Below are 17,061 nucleotides of genomic sequence, written 5' to 3'. Positions count from 1 at the left end.
CCATATTAATTCAAGTTTAGCCAAGATGAGACCTCCTGCCATAGTTCCTAAGGCAACCAGTATATTTCATTTATTCTATTCCTGAGGTACAATGAGGAGGGTCTGGAAGCTGTCTTACACGTATTCAGCATCTAACACTTTACAGAGTATTTCCATATTTGTTACCTCATTTACTCATCACAATACTCTGGAAAGGTAAGATGAATAGGTCTTAATATTATCATTCCTGTTGTACATGATGATTCACACAGGGGCCAAGTAACCAGATCCTAGTACCTCCTACATTCCCAAAGAGTCCATGGTTAGATCTCCGGATATTTGTTGGAAATGAACGTGAACAGTCATGGTGTAGAAGAAAGAAAATGACCCTGTACGGGAGCAAAACTTGCCACCCCAAAATGTCTCTTTGGCACGTGAATTATTTACAGCTGAAAACAATCAAGGCCCTAAAAGACTCAGGAAGAAACTCGGATGTCCTCCTTAGCTGCCTAAAGAATGTAGACAGAGGACCTCTTCCAGGAAGACAGCTATCATTGTACTATAGTATGAACTAGGTATGGTAGACCGAGAGGAATCTAGGAAGGTTTTTTTGTTTGTTTTTTTTAATTCCTGTGTCCCACTGTCTTAGCACACCCAGCAAACATTTGTTTACCAAACATTTGCTTTTCCATCTTCATGTAAACTGCCTTCCTCCCTTTTGAAGACATAAACCATTACCCCCTACACCCTTTTTTTGTCTTTAGTGGAAGATGTCTTTACAGAGTTACTCAGTTTTGCTGGGTCTCTCCCATGTACACGTTATTAAACTTTCATCTGATTTTCTCCCATTCATAATGTCAATTTAATTCTTAGACCAGCAGAGAACCTAGAAGGATAGAGGAAAATTTCTTCCTCCAGCATCCCCAAACCAGGGCCCCTAGCAGATGCAGCTAATCACGTGGCCTCAGCCCCACTGAGCTACTATCCTCGCCTGTAAGACCAAGATGAGAGCATGTATTTGGGGTTGTTATGAGGATAGCAGTGTGACTATCATGCACATGGCCCATACTCCAGTTGTGTGAAATCAGTTATTACCGAGGCTTACCTCTCATGACCAGTGTGTCCTTCGAAAATCACTTCCTTTTACTGCACCTCAGTCTCCTTTTCTAGGAAAATAAAGAGTTTAGACTTCTTAAACTATCTTCCAAATCTCAGTCCCATCAGCTTGGGAGCCTGCCTTTTTAATAGACATGTCTTATGTTTGAGCTCAGGTTGGAATCTTCCCTCCTGTTACTTATTGTGAGTCTCAAAACAAGCTAAAAAACGTTTCCTACTCTTTGCATCTGTAAACTATGGACAAATAGTACCTAGCTAACTGGAAAGGTAAGGATCATGAAGATTAAATGACATAGGTGTGTCCAGGACCCACCAGACTGTAACTTCCTTAGAGGCTGAGGCTCATTTGTTTTGTACATTTACAAACTGACACCTTTTCAGAAGGTTGTTCACAAAATTGGTTGAGAACATTTTCGTAAAGTATCTCGGGAACAAGACCTCATGCAAAGTAAGCATTCAATAAATATTATTATTGCTAATTTATTTTAACACCTGTCTGCAAGAGTCTTGGTGTTCAGTGCATGGTTGAGAAGCGAAGTTACAGGATACACGTCGGACATGTACCCAACAGCGGCCGAGGGGAGTCTGCGTGGGTGAGTTCTGCGAGGAGAGCCCCCAGACTAGGAAACTCTCGGCCTGAGAGGACTGAGCCCACTTCAGGCCTTTAAAAGCTCGGGGGAAGCCTTCCCTGGTGGCGCAGTGGTTGAGGGTCCGCCTGCCGATGCAAGGGATACGGGTTCGTGCCCCGGTCCGGGAAGATCCCACATGCCGCGGAGCGGCTAGGCCTGTGATCCATGGCCGCTGAGCCTGTGCGTCTGGAGCCTGTGCTCCGCAACGGGAGAGGCCAGAACAGTGAGAAGCCCGCGTACCAAAAAAAAAAAAAAAAAAAAAAAACCTCGGGGAGGCGGGAAGAAGCCGGAAGAGGATGCAGTCCACTCCAACCGACAGGCGACCGCCGCAGGAGGCCACGGCAGGGCGCAGGCGCGGGCCAATCCCGGGTCCCGTTCAAAGGGCCAATCGGGGCGAGCTTTACAGGGGCCGTGGCCGGCGGGGGCGGGGGCGGGGCCGCGCGGAGGGCGGGTCGGACCGCCCAACCGAGGCTTGGTGCGGCTCCGCGCGGTTATCGGCAGGGCCGCGCTAGCTAAAATGTAATTTCAGATTGGACAAGTAAGTGACCCTCCGCCCAGTCCCACATGTGTATCAGGGGCTTTAGCAAAAGCGCAGGCTCGCGGCGCGCACGTTCTCCAGCTCGAGAGCGCACCCGGGCCCAAGCCTCCCTCCCCTTTCCCGCAGTCGCTGCCGCCTCCTCTTCCTCCTCTGGCCGCCTGAGTCTTAACGCCAACGCCAGCTGTGCGTTGGCCCCCGAGACCTTGTTGAGTCCACTGTGTCCGCTCCTGGGTGAGGCGTACGGCCACTCAAGAGAAGGGTGGGCCTTTACTGCATCCCTAACGCTGCCTAGGAGATGTCTGGAACCCGGGGTCCCCTGTCATCACTATCCAGTTAACTATGTTAATTTTTTCTCTCCCCGCTTCCCACCGTATTTTAGGACATTTCCCCAGGCATTTTTGAACCTTTTAATTCCAGTCTGGCTACCTAAGGCATTTTAAGGCCAGTGCTGCTTGTAGCTTTCAGCAGCTTATGGTAATGTTTGAGGTGCAATTTAGTTTAGATGGTATAATGCTCTTTGGCTACAGTTATCCTGGGTAGGAAAGGCCTAGGAGTGTCTTTCTATTTTTATTAAAGTCCTTTCTTTTTAAGACGAACAAGATGCAAAATGGTGAATTTCCCTAATCATTGGCTATTTTCCACTAAAGCACTTCTCATGTCTTAACTAATTTCGTCTCTAAATTAAAAAGTCAAGTAATTTCCAAGATAAGGAAGAGCAGTCATTATTAGGTTACTTTTTAAAATAGGATATCAGGAGGGAGAGAGTGATTATGCTTTTGAACCACAAGTCAGTAAGAAAGAAGGCAAGCCTTCTCTTAGTTTGTAACTGGTATATAGATGGTAGAATTCTGCTTTGTTTTGTTTTGCTTGCTTTTCCCCTCTTTCCTATGATCCACCGACTGCATATCCTGAAATTGTACTTTTTAAGTTGCCAGCTGGGTCTTCCAGCCTTTTGACTGCCTCCTGGTCTTCTGGGAATCTCCTGTTAATGAGGTCCTGTGGTTGGCTTTTGACTTGGTGGCCACTGGCCTGGCTCTTGGAGAGAGCCAGCTGAGGAGGGCCTCCTGGTGGGAGGCTCCAAGAACTCTTATTAAGGATGATTGAGGGAACAGAGGGTGAGAAGGGCCTGGAGATTGATTTTGAGGGGGAGGGAGGTTGGGAGCCTCCCTGCTGGATTTGGAAGTCAAAACATGTGTATTGGGAGAAAGGAGTAACTCAGAGGGTGGAGATCTGTGTCTTTCTGGATGAAATTAAGAAGTTTACTGGGAGGAGACTGAGCCTTCTTCCAGGCTGTGTTAATTTTTACTGTGGGCCTTGTCTTTTCCTGGAATCTGCTTCTCTTTCCCTAACCTTTCACTTGGTTCAAATCACAGTCAATTACCAGCTGGTTCTGAAAACAGTTTGAAGTAGTGAATCTTACCCTTAAGCTCACAGCCGGAGTGGGACCACTACCCCCCCACGCAAAGTATTTGAAATAATTATTTTACCAGAATGTACTACAGAGATTATTCAACCTCTTACCTGCGCATATTTTTAAAAGGTGGAATTTAGAGTCAACCCAGCTGATGTAAGAGGCGGTCATCCAAACCAGCTCTTGTGTTCATTCGTTTGTTCACTAATTTGGGAATGTGTTCTTGGCCTGGCATTGTGGTAGGCTCTGGGAAAGCAAGGATGAACAAGACTTGGTCTTTGCTTTCAAGCTTTCATCCAGTCTGCTTCTGTCTAGTCTGGGAAGGGAGATTATATGATAGTGAGCTTAGTGCTGTAGCAAAGTAGAAGAAGATTCTCCTCTCTAATGGGCTGTATGGGAAAAGAATCTAAAAAAAGAGTGGATAGATGTATATGTAGAACTGATTCACTTTGCTGTACACTTGAAACTAACATAACATTGTAAATCAAGTATACTCCAATAAAAATTAAAAAAAAAAGGATTCTCAGCAGTTGAGAGAAGTCCAAATGGCCCAATATAGGCTTTTATTGAAAACTTCTCAGAGGAGATAATACCCAAGTTGAGTTGCAAAGCATCGGTGTGATTGGGTTGGAGAAAGACAGAGGAAAGGGGATTATCTGACTTGGAACAGCATGGGCAAAGCTATGCAAGTCTGGTGCATTGTTGATTAGTATGGGCGGACTGGAAAGGGTAAGGGGAAATCACCAGAAAGGAGGTTTGGGAGAGTGAAAAGCCCAGATCAGGGAAGGTCAGGTGAATCAGGTTAAGGGAGTTTGAAATGCATCTCCAGAGCAAGCAGCAGCTATTGAAGTGACACTGTCAGATTTGTGTTTTAGAAAGTTAATTCTGGCTGCAGGGTGGAGAATGAATTGGAGTGGTGAACATTGGAGAGAGGCTATTATAATGCAGGTGAGAGATGTGTTAGTGTAGTAGCTATGTGACTAGAGGAGAGAGATTAGAATAGAATGGTTAGGAATTAATTACTGATTGAATGTAGGGGATGAAGAAAGGATGTAGCAGTCAAGGTACCACAGGAAAGAAAAGGCATTCCCCACTAGGATATTTTTCAACAGCTTTATTGAGGTATACGTGACATACAGTAAACTGTACATATATAAAGTGTCTAATTTGAGAAGTTTCAATGTCTGTATTTATCCATAAAACCATCATTACAATCAAGATAAAGAACATTTCTAATACCCCCAAAGATTGCTCATGCCCCTTTCTAATCCCTCCAAGAACCAGTGAGTTGTTTCTGTCACTATTTAAACTCTTTTAGGATTTTATCTGTGGGGTCATACAATATGTATCTTTTGTGTGCGGTGGCTTTTCCTTAGCATAATCCTCTTGAGTTTATCCAGGTTATGTGTGCATACATAGTGTTTTTTTTTTTTTTCTGAGTACAACTGTACCATATTTAGTTTATCCACTAACCCACTGATGGACATTTGGATTATTTGCTGCTTTTTGGCTACTACAAATAAAGCCGGTATCCATATTTGTATAAATGTCTTTGTACAACCTTCATTTCTATTAGTTAAATACTTAAAAGTGGAACAGCTAGTTCACATGGTAGGTGTATATTTAACTTAAGAAACAGCCAAACCGTATTTCAAAGTGATTCCAGTTGCTCCAACTGGTGTGATCACTCTTTTAAATTTTAGCTATTCTAATAATGTGGAATCCTCTCATGGGGTTGTATTGTGCACTTCCCTGATGACTAATAATTTCAAACTTCTTATCATGTTGCTTATTTCCCTGTGTATATTTCATATATCTTCTTGGCTGAAGTGTTTATTTCTTTTGTCCACTTTTTAAAAATGGGCTGTTTGTTTCCTTATTGACTTTCAAGAGGTTTTTTTGGTTGTTGTTTTTTGCGGTATGCGGGCCTTTCACCGTTGTGGCCTTGCCCGTTGTGGAGCACAGGCTCCGGACGCGCAGGCTCCGCGGCCATGGCTCACGGGCCTAGCCGCTCCGCGGCACGTGGGATCTTCCCGCACCGGGGCACGAACCCGTGTCCACTGCATCGGCAGGCGGACTCTCAACCACTGCGCCACCAGGGAAGCCCCAGAGGTTTTTATATATATTCTCATTAATAAGTTCTTTATCACAGCTGTGATTTGCAAATATTTTATCCCATTTCGTGGCTTATAGTTTCATTTTCTTAGCAGTGTCTTTTGAAAAGCAGAGTTCTTAATTTTGCTGAAGTCTAATTTATCAATTTGTAATTTTGATAATGTAAATTTTATCAGTTTATTCCTTTATGGATCATGGTTTTGGTATCTTAGAAATCATGCCTAGCCTGAGATCTCAAATATTTTCTCCCATTTTTCTTTTAAGAAGCTTTATTGTTTTTTATTTTACATTAAATCCAGGATCCATTTCATGTTAACCTGTAGGACCAGATGTGGACAAAGTTTTTTTTTTTTCATATGGTATCAGTTGTTCCAGCACCATTTGCTAAAAAATCTATCCTTTCTCCATTGAATTGTCTTTGTACCTTTGATCAGAATCAATTTACCATTTGTATATGTGGGCCCATTTTTGGATGTTTTATTTTGTTCCATTGATTTCTTTGTCTGTTTTAATGCTAGTACCACTTAGTTTTGATGACTGTAGTTTTGTAATAAGTATTAAAATCAGGTAGTATAAGTCCTTCAACTTTGTTCTTTTTAAAAGTTATATTGGTTATTCTGCATCTGTTACATTTCCATTTTACAGTCATTTTGTCAGATTCAAAATAAAGGCCTGTTGAGATTTGAATTGGAACTTCATTTAATTTATACATTAGTTTGGGGAGAGAATTGACTTCTTAAATATTGAGTTTTCTGACCCATGGACACAGTATATCTGTTCATTTATTTAGGTCTTCCTTAATTTCTCTCAGCAGTGTCTTTTAGCTTTCAGTAGATGGGTCTTTGTCAGGTTATCTGTAGGTATTTCACATTTTTTGACGCTATTGTAAACAGTATTGTCTTCTTAGATTTCAACTTTCAATTGTTTGTTACTACTTATATATTGATCATGTATCCTGCCATCTTGCTAACTGACTTATTAGCTCTAATAGCTTTTTTGTGGGTACCATCAGATTCTTTATGTGATCATGTTATCTGTGAATAAAGACAGTTTTACTTTTTCCTTTCAATGAGGATGTCTTTTATTTTTCTTGCTATAATGCGCTGGCTAGAATCTCCACGCAGTGTTGTGTAGAAGTGATGAGAGCAAATGTCTTGCCTTGTTCCTGAGCTTAGGGAAAAGCATTCATATCTTCAGCATTATGATTTATGATGTTAGTTGTATATTTTTTGTAGAAGCTCTTTATCAGGTTTAGGAAGTTCCATTCTATTCCATCTTTGCTGAAACGTTTTTTTCTTTGTTTTTTTTTTAAATGAAGAATGGGTATTGCATTTTGTCAGTTGCTTTTTTCTGTAACTATTGAGATCATAATTTTTCAGTCTTAATATGATTAATTACATTCATTTTTTGGGGGGGGAATGTTAAATTAACTTTGTATTCCTGAGATAAATCCCAGGACCTATATTATCCTTTTTATATTTTGTTGGATTCTGTTCTATTTGCTAAAATTTTAAGAATATTTGCATCTGTGTTAATGATGGGTATTGATATAGTTTCTTTCCTTGTATTTTAAGTTTTGTTATCAAGATAATTCTGGCCTCATAGAATGAACAGGCAAGTATTTCCTTCTTTTCAGTTTTCTGTAAGAATTTGTGTAGAATTGCCATTATTTCTTTTCTAAAATATCTAGTAGAATTCATCAGTGAAGCCATTGGGCTTGGAGTTTTTTTATGGGGGAGAAGGAGAAGTCAACTGATTTAATAATATAGGACTATTCAGATTATCTGTTTCTCCTTGAATGAGGTTTGATAGTTTGTGTATTTCAAGGAATTTGTACATATCATCTAAGTTGCTCATAATATCCCCTTATTATCATTTTAATATTTATAGAATCTGTTGTAATTTCATCTCCTCATTCCTAAGACTGGTTATTTGTCTCTTTTCTCTTTATTTTCTTGATCATTCTGGCCAGAAATTTATTAATATTATTGATCATCTCAAAGAACCAGCTTTTGGTTTCATTTATTTTCTTTATTGTTTTCCTTTTCTTTTTTAACTTACTGATTTCTGCTCTAAAATTTATTATTTCCTTTCTTCTGTTAACATTGGGCTCCTCTTACTCATTTCTTTCTAATTTATTAAGGTGGAAATTAAGGTCATTTACTTGAGACTTTTCTAAGATAGGCATTTGATGCTGTAAATTTCTAAGTATTGCTTCAACTGCATCCCACAACTTTTGCTGTTTTTATTTTCATTCAGTGAATATACTTTCTAGTTGTTTTAAATGTCTTTTTGACCTATGGTTATATAGAAGTGTGTTATTCAGTTTCCAAATATTTGAGGATGTTCCACATATCTAACTATTATTGACTTTTAATTCCGCTGTAGTCACAGAGAGTACTTGGTATGACTTGAATCCTTTTAACTTTTTGAGACTTGTTTCATGGCTCAGAATGTGGTCTGTCTTGGTAAATGTTCCGCGTACACTTGAAAAGAATGTGTAGTCTCCTCCTGTTGGGTAGAGTGCTTTTTACATGTCAATTAGGCAGCTTCATTGACTACTCTTAATGTTTTATATACTTGCTGATTTTCTGTCTATCTGTTCTACCAATTATTGAGTGACATATTTAATTCTCTCATGATAATTGTAGACATATGCATTTCTCCTTGCAGTTCTATCAGATTTTGCTTTATGTATTCTGATGCTCTGTTATTATGTGCGTTAATATTTAGGATTTTTAGGTCATCTTGGTGAATCATCCCCTTTATTATTTCATAATTTCTGATGATATGTTTTGCTCTGATAGCTACTTAATCATTATTCCTGATAATATTTTTGCTTTAAAATCTACTTAATGTTATGTTAATACAGCAAACTTCAGCTTTCTTTTGATTGCTCTTTTATGGTACATCTTTTCTTCCTTCTGCTTTTTAACCTATTTGTCTCCTTATATTTAAAGTGGGCTTCTTATAGGCAGCATATAGTTAGACTGCGTAACAAAGCAAGGCCTAACAATCTCTGCTTTTTAATTAGGGTGTTTAGACTATATATAATGCAATTCATGTGGTTTGTTTTAAACATATCATCTTGCTTTTTTTTTCTATTTGTTCCATCTGTTTCTTGGTCTCTTTTCTCTCTTTTTTTGTCTTCTTTTAGATTAATTTTTTTAAATTCCATATTCCCCCTTTATTGGCTAATTAGGCATATCCTTTTTTCAGATATTATTTTAGTGGTTGCTTTAAGGTTTATAGTGTACATCTTTAATTTATCAGAGTCAACTTTCAAGTGGTATTATACCACTTCATATGTAATATAAAACCATATAACAATGTATTTCTAATTCTTGTCTCATAGCCTTTGTGCTACTGCTATTTCATGTTGTATATTTTACTTCCATATATGTTTTAAACCCCACAATACACGGTTATTATTTTAGTTTTAAGCAACTCTCTTTTTAAGACATTCAAAAAATATTTAGAAGTCTTTATATGTACCACATAGTTACCTTTATGCTCTTCCTTGCATTTTATGGATCCAGATTTCCATGTGATATTATTTTTCCCCACTTCTTGTGGTGCAGTTCTGCTGGTGGTGAATTTTGGTATGTCATTTTTGGTATGTCTGATAAAATCTTTATTTCAGCTTTAGTTTTGAAAGATTTTTTCACAGCGTAAAGAATTCTAGATATAAAGTTTTTTTCTTTTAGTCCTTCAAAGATCTTGCTCTACTGTCTCATAGCTTGCATTATTTCTGATAAGAAATCCATTGTCATTCTCATGGGTTATTTTTCTTTTTTGCGTAATCTGCCACCCCCCACCCTGACCGCTTTTAAGTTTTTCTCTTTATCATTGGTTTTGAACAATTTAATTATGATGTTTCTTGGTTTAGTTTTCTTTATATTTCTTGTGCTTGGGGTTCATTGATATTCGTGATTATATGGGTTTATAGTTTTCATCAGATTTGGAAAATTTGTGTCCATTTTGTCTCATATATTTCTCCTGGTCCCTTCTTTGTTCTCTCTTTCAGGTATTCCCATTTCACATATATTAGGCCACTTGACATTTTCCACAGCTCACTGATGCTCTGTTTATTTTTTCAAAATCTTTTTTTCTCTTTGTTATATTTTAGATAGCTTCTATTACTGTGTCTTGAAGGTTACTAATCTTCTGTGTTATCTAATCTCATATAGTTAACTTTTCATCTCAAACATTTTAGTTTTCATTTCTAGAATCTCAACTTGAGTCTTTTTTGAAATCTTGCATGTGTGAACTTGTAAGTTCACTCTTTCCTTTAGCTTTTTGAACATATGAAATTCAGGTATGATAGCTGTTTTAATATGTGTCTACTAGTTCTATCAAATGTGTCAATTCTAGGTCAGTGTCCACTGATGTTTCTCATTTTAGTAGTATTTTCCTGCTTCTCTGCATGCCTGGTAATTTTTGGTTGAATATCAGACATTATGTATTTTACCCTTTTCAGTGCTAGATATTTTTTGTATTTCTATAAATACACTTGAGCTTTGTTTTGGGGCATGAGTAAGTTATTTGGAAACAGTTCTATCCTTTTGAGTCTTGCTTTAAGCTTTGTTGAGTAGGGCTAATTCTTCTTCACTGCTGAGGTAAAACCCTTCTGTGTACTCTACCCCATGCCCTGTTAATTATGAGGTTTTCCACACTGGCTGGTCTGAATAGGCACTATTCATGGCCCTGTGTGAAATCCACTGATTGTTCTCTGTGATCCTTTTGAGTGCTTCTGGCTCACATAGTTTCCTCACATACATACAGTGATTGGTACTCTCCTGAATACTTCAGGAGCACATCCTCCTGTGCATCTCTCTCCTGTCTTGTACTTTGCCCCAAGAATTCTAGCCTCCTTGTTCTACTTAGACCTCTAGCTCTGGCTCCTCAATTAGGGAAACTGCAGGGCTTGGTATGGATTTCCTCTTCTGTGTCCTCTGTCCCAGGCATTAAGCTTGAGCAGTTTTAGGATACCTCATTTTTTCCCCATCTCTTTGAGATTACTGTAGTTTTTTGCCTGATGTCCAGTGTCCCGAGAACCTTTGTTTCCTGTATTCATTATTTTAGTTGTTTTAGGTGGGAAGGTAAATATGGTGCCTGTTACTCCATCTTGGCTAGAAGTGGAGGTCCTCAACTGGAATTTTTGAAGAAAATTTTAAAAGGGACTATTTGAGGTTATGAGGAAGGGATTTATATAGGACCCTGGAGGTCCTATAACCCCTTCATCAACTTAAATTATTTAGAAAGTTCTTAACAACATGGATGACAAAATGAAGCAGAGTTCATACAGCAGGTACATATGCAGTGCTGTGTGTGTGGGCTGGGTTTAGGCAGAGTGGAAAAATAAAGTAGAAATCATTCAGACTAAACGTATGTGTTGCCAGTCCCTTGGGCAATCTGGATTTTGGGCTGAGTTACACTGAAATCTGTTGCAGACCAGGCTGAGAGCTGAGTATCTTGAATTCTGCTTCACTGGCCATGGGATGAAGAGATTAAGAAAGGACTCAGTTTCTGGTCAGCTATGGGGGATGAAAGTTGAGAAGGCAAATTATAAAATCAAGCATGATTTATATACACCAAACTCAATGTAGTTTACCACATTCTGGGATTGTAGAATTACGTGGCCAACTTTGATATTAGAGTGTGGCTGTTGGTCGGCTGTTTTAAATCATCATGTGACATAGTGGACAGAGCATGGGGTTGAAGACCCTCTCTGTTTTTTACCGACTCTGTGACATTGGGCAAGTGACCTAAATGCACAGAACCTTAGTTACCCCATCTCTGCGTTGTGGACCCTCCAAAGTTGTTGGGAGGATCAGCAAAGCTGTCTACTAAGTCACTAGTACCAGTCCTGGAAGAGAGAAAATGCTCACGCAAAATCTGTTGATCCAAGACGAGGGTTGGTACAAAATATGAGTTTGAGAAACATTGCGATTCATGTGAAGGTACCTATTGACAGGACATATTAATAGATAACACTGATTTCTAGGGACCTATTAAAGGAAGAGTAGGGTATTTGAAGAGGGCTACCTCAAAGCCCACCTTCAAAGGGACTTTGTGAAGACACCCCAGGTCCCCTTCCCTTTTCTCCTGAACAAGTTGTTCTGATGTTAGTGTCCGAGATTGGGTATTGGGCTGGATGGGCTACTGATTTGTCCCAACATGTGTTGCATCTAGGGGGCCTCCAGGAAGGTAGAGAAGACCTGCTGTGTGCTCACGGTGGGCTACTAGCCCAGCTTCCCTCATCTCCACACAGCATCATGTGGGAACATGGGTATCTGAAGATCATTCTTGTTAAATGTACCAAGTGCCCCGTATCCCTTCTTCCTCCCTCTTTATTTTAGGAAAAGCCACGGCATGGAGGGGTTATAGGAGCTAAAAGTATATAGCAAAGAGGAAAGAAGACTCAGGAGGTCGTGAGAGTCATCTTAAAACGTTTGAAGGGATAGCTCACCCAAAGGAGGTTAGGTGGCTGATCCCGTGGGATAAAAATGAGGACTAGAGGGTGGAAGCCATATAAAGTAGAATTCAACTCAGTACGAGGATCTTTCTTCTTATTATAGTACTAGCTGCGTGTTGTGAAAATTCAAACAGCACAGAGAGGGGAAGTTAAAAATTGCCCTTCAAGCTTCCACCGCATTTCTTTTCCCTAGATGTCACTGCAGTAAGCAGGCTTTTGCATATTCTTCCTGAAGTTTTGTATGTTAGGTCCTTATACAATACAGTGGTTCTCAAACTTTAGCATCTGTCAGGGTAGCCTGGCAGATGTGAGCCGCACTCCCCAGAGTTTCTGAATCAGTAGATCTGGGCTGGAGCCTGAGAATTTGCATTTCTTTCTTTTCTTTTTTTTTTTTTTTTTGCGGTACGCAGGCCTCTCACTGCTGTGGCCTCTCCCATTGCGGAGCACAGGCTCTGGACGCACAGGCTCAGCGGCCATGGCTCACGGGCCCAGCCGCTCCGCGGCATGTGGGATCTTCCCGGACCGGGGCACAAACCCGTGTCCTCTGCATTGGCAGGCGGACTCTCGACCGCTGCGCCACTAGGGAAGCCCGAATTTGCATTTCTAACATGTTCACTGGCGATGCTGTTGCTGCTCCTCTGGAGATCACAGTTTGAGAACCACTGTTGCTTTTCCTGTTTACAGAGTTAATACAAATGCGTTCATACTATGGTGTCTAAGAACTTGCATTTTTACTTAATAACATATAATTAGCAATTTTCTTTAGTTTTTCATTGTTTTTAACAGCTGCTTCTGTATCAGTTTTAGCAATTCCCCTATAAATAAACATTGAATTTGTTTCCAGGGTTTTTGTGAGTGTGCCCTTGCCTTTAAAAAAAAGAAAGTTGAAATGGACATTTTTGTATACATCTTTTAGATGAGCCAATCTTAAATGCTTAGAAGTTCAACTCTTGGGTAAAAGGGTAGATTTTGAAAACAGAAAGGAGGTTGAACCAATTATTCTCCCACTAAAAGTGTCTGAAACTGCCTTTTTCCCCAAACTCTTGCCAAAGATGGGTACTAGCATTTTCATTTTCTTCCCATTTTTTAAGGTGTACGATTATATCTCAGTATTCTTTTGATTTGCATTTCCCTCCATTATTTGTGAGGCTGAAGGTTGACATGTATGCATTGTATGTCTTTTTCTGTGAACTGCAAGTTTTTATTTCCTCCATCACAAGGAGGAGAGAACAGTATGAACAGAGGCACCAAACCTTCATTTGAGGGACTGCTAGTAGCTTTGTAGAGTTGGAGCCTCAGGGGTTGCAGTCAGGGAGGAGGCAGGGAGGTAAGGTGAGAGGCACAGGCAGAGCCGTAGCGTTGAGGGCCTTGTGGGCCAAAGAAAGAACTTGGGCCTTACTTTGGGCAGAGGCAGTACTGATGGTGTTTAAGCTTACGGTGTAGCTCTTGGCAATTTTAACAGGGCGTGTTTCTGGAGGGGCAAGCTGTCCAATAATCTTCCAGTAACTCATTCTTTAGGCCTTTCACCCTGGACCTTGAAGCCACCTGGCCATTCTTGATAAACGGGTAAACACAAGACTAGACCAGAGGCCTCAGCCAGCCTCAGGCTGGGCGCTGTCTTCAAGGGAGGAATTTTGCAAGATGGTGCAAGGACTGGGTTTTGTTGCGCTACCTAATACTGTACTGCCCTGAGCCCTTCCTGAATTTACTGACGTCTGACAGCAGTCATCAAGGTTGGTGGGTTCTTCTGTTGTTTTTATTTGAGTGACTTTCTGAGAAAAGCTGTGGATTTGGGCCAATATGCTAATGATAATGATATTGCTTTGAAGGTCTGATTAGTTCTGTAGAATATTATTTTATAGTTAATTATGTCAACAAATCAACAGCAGCCTCTTGGAGAAGAAAGTGAAAGAGGGAGATAAACTACATATATATTTAACAAATTGTTCAGAACTCCAAGAGAGGTAGGAATTCATGTATTACAAAGAAGAGTCCACTTGACAATAAAAAATCACTAAGTTTGCCTGTAATTTTCCCTGTTATGCGCATAGCTTTGTAATTGGCTTATGGGGTTAAACTATAATAACTTTGCATTTAGAATCAGGACACCAGCCCTGGCTCTCTGTGTGTCTGTTCTGCCACTTTTCTGCTTCCAGGGTCCTGGCATGAGAGTAAGAGGCCGTCAGATTCAGGCTTTGGCTTTTAGTGAACTCAGGCTGTGAATTGGGTTTGTGAAAGATAGACCCCATCTTTCTTCTCCCCTCCGTGCGTGTGTCTGTGGGAATGGGGCTCTGGGTCAAGGAGGATGATTGACCTGGGAAGGGGTGCAGTGCTTTACACACAAGAGAGGCTTGCTGATGGTGCTTCTAGAACTCTCCAGGGACGGAGAGTTTTTAGAGGCTTTTTATTTCAAAAGGTATTTGACTATTTTATACATTAATAATTTCTCCCTCCCTCACATCCCAGGAATTCCCCTATTACTGCATGACACACGCTGTGCTTGTCTCCAGGTAGAAGGAAGTAGGGGGCCAGAACATTCTCAGTTAATATCTAATGTTTCTCACAGTAGCATTTATAGTGACATAGGTGGTGGTTATTAATCAGAGCATGGAGGGGGCGTTTCTGATGGTTGAGTGTCTGAGAAGTTTTCACAGGATGAACAGACTTGTAATTGTGTTCTGAGTGTGTCCAGGATGAAAGCAGCTTGGTTAGGGAAGGAATGCCAAGTCATTTCAGGGGTGGATAAGAGTCCTGCTCTGGCTTAGGCAAACCTGAATTTGAGTACAGCCGCCTTCCTCTCCAGGCGTCGTGACCATCCGCCGGTTATCGCTCCTCTCAGGATTTGAGTGTCCTCCCCTGTAAATGAGGGAAGAGTGGGTGTCATAAATGTGGGCCCCCCTCTCCCTTTCTCTGCAAAGAGAATAACTTGGAAGGGCTATTAAAGGGCTTGGAAGGCATTTTAACAAGTCAGGAGCTGCTTTATTGGCTCACAAGTATTGAAGAGAAGAGAGCGTAAGCAAGGTTTTATGGAAGAGGACATGGGAGACTCAAAGTTTAATCTGCTTTGAGGTGATGTTTGTTTTTGGAGTTTGGGGATGTCCTTTGATGCGTCAGATTTTCCATCCATGATTTCGTTAGGGCCTATACTGTGCATTTGGCCTCAACATGGTTGGGGTTTGTGTTTTCTTTGCGTCAGCTGTTGTGCTGTTGCCTGTGTGGCTCTTGGAGGGTGGTGGGTTTTGGCCACCATCCAGGACTGCCTCAGAGTTGATCCCTGTGGCTGCCACATTGGGAGGCAGGCATGAGGATTTGGGGAGTTTTGCCTTTTCTGCCTGTTGGAATCCATCTTTGAATTTAAAAGGACAGCCAGCCGTTCTTCTGTCTGATTTAATAACACATCCCTCCCCCAGTCACCGCGTATTGTCTTTAAAAATGGGCTCAGTCCAAAGCATGCAGATCCTCAACATCCTGAAAAATACTGGGTTTCTGATTCAATGATTGGAACAGTGATGAAAACAATAAACTGGTGCTTCTTTTACCAGCTAACGTCTCTGTATTCTGCAGAGAAAGGTGGAGTTGGAATAAGATGCTTGGCTTCAAGAGTATAGCTGAGATTCCGATGGCAATCTGGAGCCAGCTTACTGCCATGTGTAATATTACCAGGTGCATTAGGTTGAGCTTGAAGTACATCAACAAGGCATAACTTGAGGCATCACCATTTGACTTTCAAAAATCAGCTTCTTACATTAAATTGTCAGCTCTTTAAAATCAGAAATGATATATTTTTCAGCTTCCTATTCCTAGTGTCCTGGCTTAGAAAAAGCACTTAACATTGGTTTACTGGAATTTGAGCTGTTAGACATGGTGAGAATACCTAGGTATAGATCATGCATATTAAGTAATTGCAGATGTCCAGAGGTGATTTGATGGTGAAAAGGGAAGGTTGGCACATGTTAATAGTCCTAATAGTTGCTGCCGTTTACTGAGCATGTACCATATATCAGGCACTGTACTGGGCACTTCGGTTATACAATCCTAGTTCATTGTTCAAAGAATACAATGAGATTGGAGCTGCAGGAGACAGCCTTTCACTTTCAGAGAAGTACCTGTCAAGAAGCTGTACATTTTCTCCTATGAGTATTTTTGGTAAAGCCAGTGGAGAACCAGATATTATTGACAGATTAGCGCTTTCCTTCCCATCCTGAACTTTCTCTCCATCTTAGAGCATGTGCGCATTGTTTAAAGTGGTATTTAGTTCCTTCTGTCAAGGAGACTAAAGTTGACCATGTACTCATTGCTTATCTTTTTCTTCCCAAACCTCCCAACCCCCTGATTGCAATATAACTAAATAAAAAAAAAATTGTGTGGGTCTGCTGTACTTGAGCTCCCAGCCAAGACCAAAGATCAAAGTCAAGAGAGGATATTGAGCTCCCTCCCAGGTCCCTGGGACGCTGTATGTGCAGACACTGTTTCCAAGTCAGTCCTGGAGGAGTGGCCCTTTGAGAAATAGGACTGCAGGTAAGCTCATCCACTTTGGAGCCTTGTAGTCTTAGGAAACATTGTTACCGGTCTTTGGTCACTTAGGGGAAGAGAAGGAGGAAAATACAAGAGAATAATCCCCGAAGGTTGGTTTTCAGCACTGGTATTTGAGCATGACCCCTTAATATCTCTGGGATAGTTGTGCAGAGAACAGCCTCCCGTGTCTGTGACCCTCTTTCCTTTTCTCACGTTGCCTTTGAGCAGCTTGCATGTTTGTTAAAGAATCAGCCATGAAGCCTGTGGTTTTCTGTGGCAC

At 40.7% G+C, this 17,061-nt stretch overlaps 1 protein-coding gene across 14 annotated transcripts in view; it reads left to right on the top strand.

The window, feature by feature from the left end:
- Positions 1-2,122: 2,122 nt before the first annotated feature.
- Positions 2,123-17,061, top strand: part of FGGY (FGGY carbohydrate kinase domain containing) — a 433,125-nt gene continuing 418,186 nt past the window's right edge. For 4 of the 14 annotated variants that reach the window (XM_019942366.3, XM_019942367.3, XM_073789204.1 and 1 more), the window contains exon 1: positions 2,473-2,493. The gene's annotated coding sequence lies outside the window, so the exon portion shown is untranslated. Of the gene's footprint in view, positions 2,263-2,373; positions 2,494-17,061 lie in introns of those variants that run through there. The other 10 variants (XM_073789201.1, XM_019942372.3, XM_019942373.2 and 7 more) reach the window with 5 other exon arrangements.

The sequence above is a fragment of the Tursiops truncatus genome, chromosome 1 (genome assembly GCF_011762595.2).
Source record: "Tursiops truncatus isolate mTurTru1 chromosome 1, mTurTru1.mat.Y, whole genome shotgun sequence".
Classification (NCBI taxonomy): domain Eukaryota; kingdom Metazoa; phylum Chordata; class Mammalia; order Artiodactyla; family Delphinidae; genus Tursiops; species Tursiops truncatus.
Note: the sequence above shows the minus strand (reverse complement) of the source record. Positions and strands in the feature narration are given on the sequence as shown.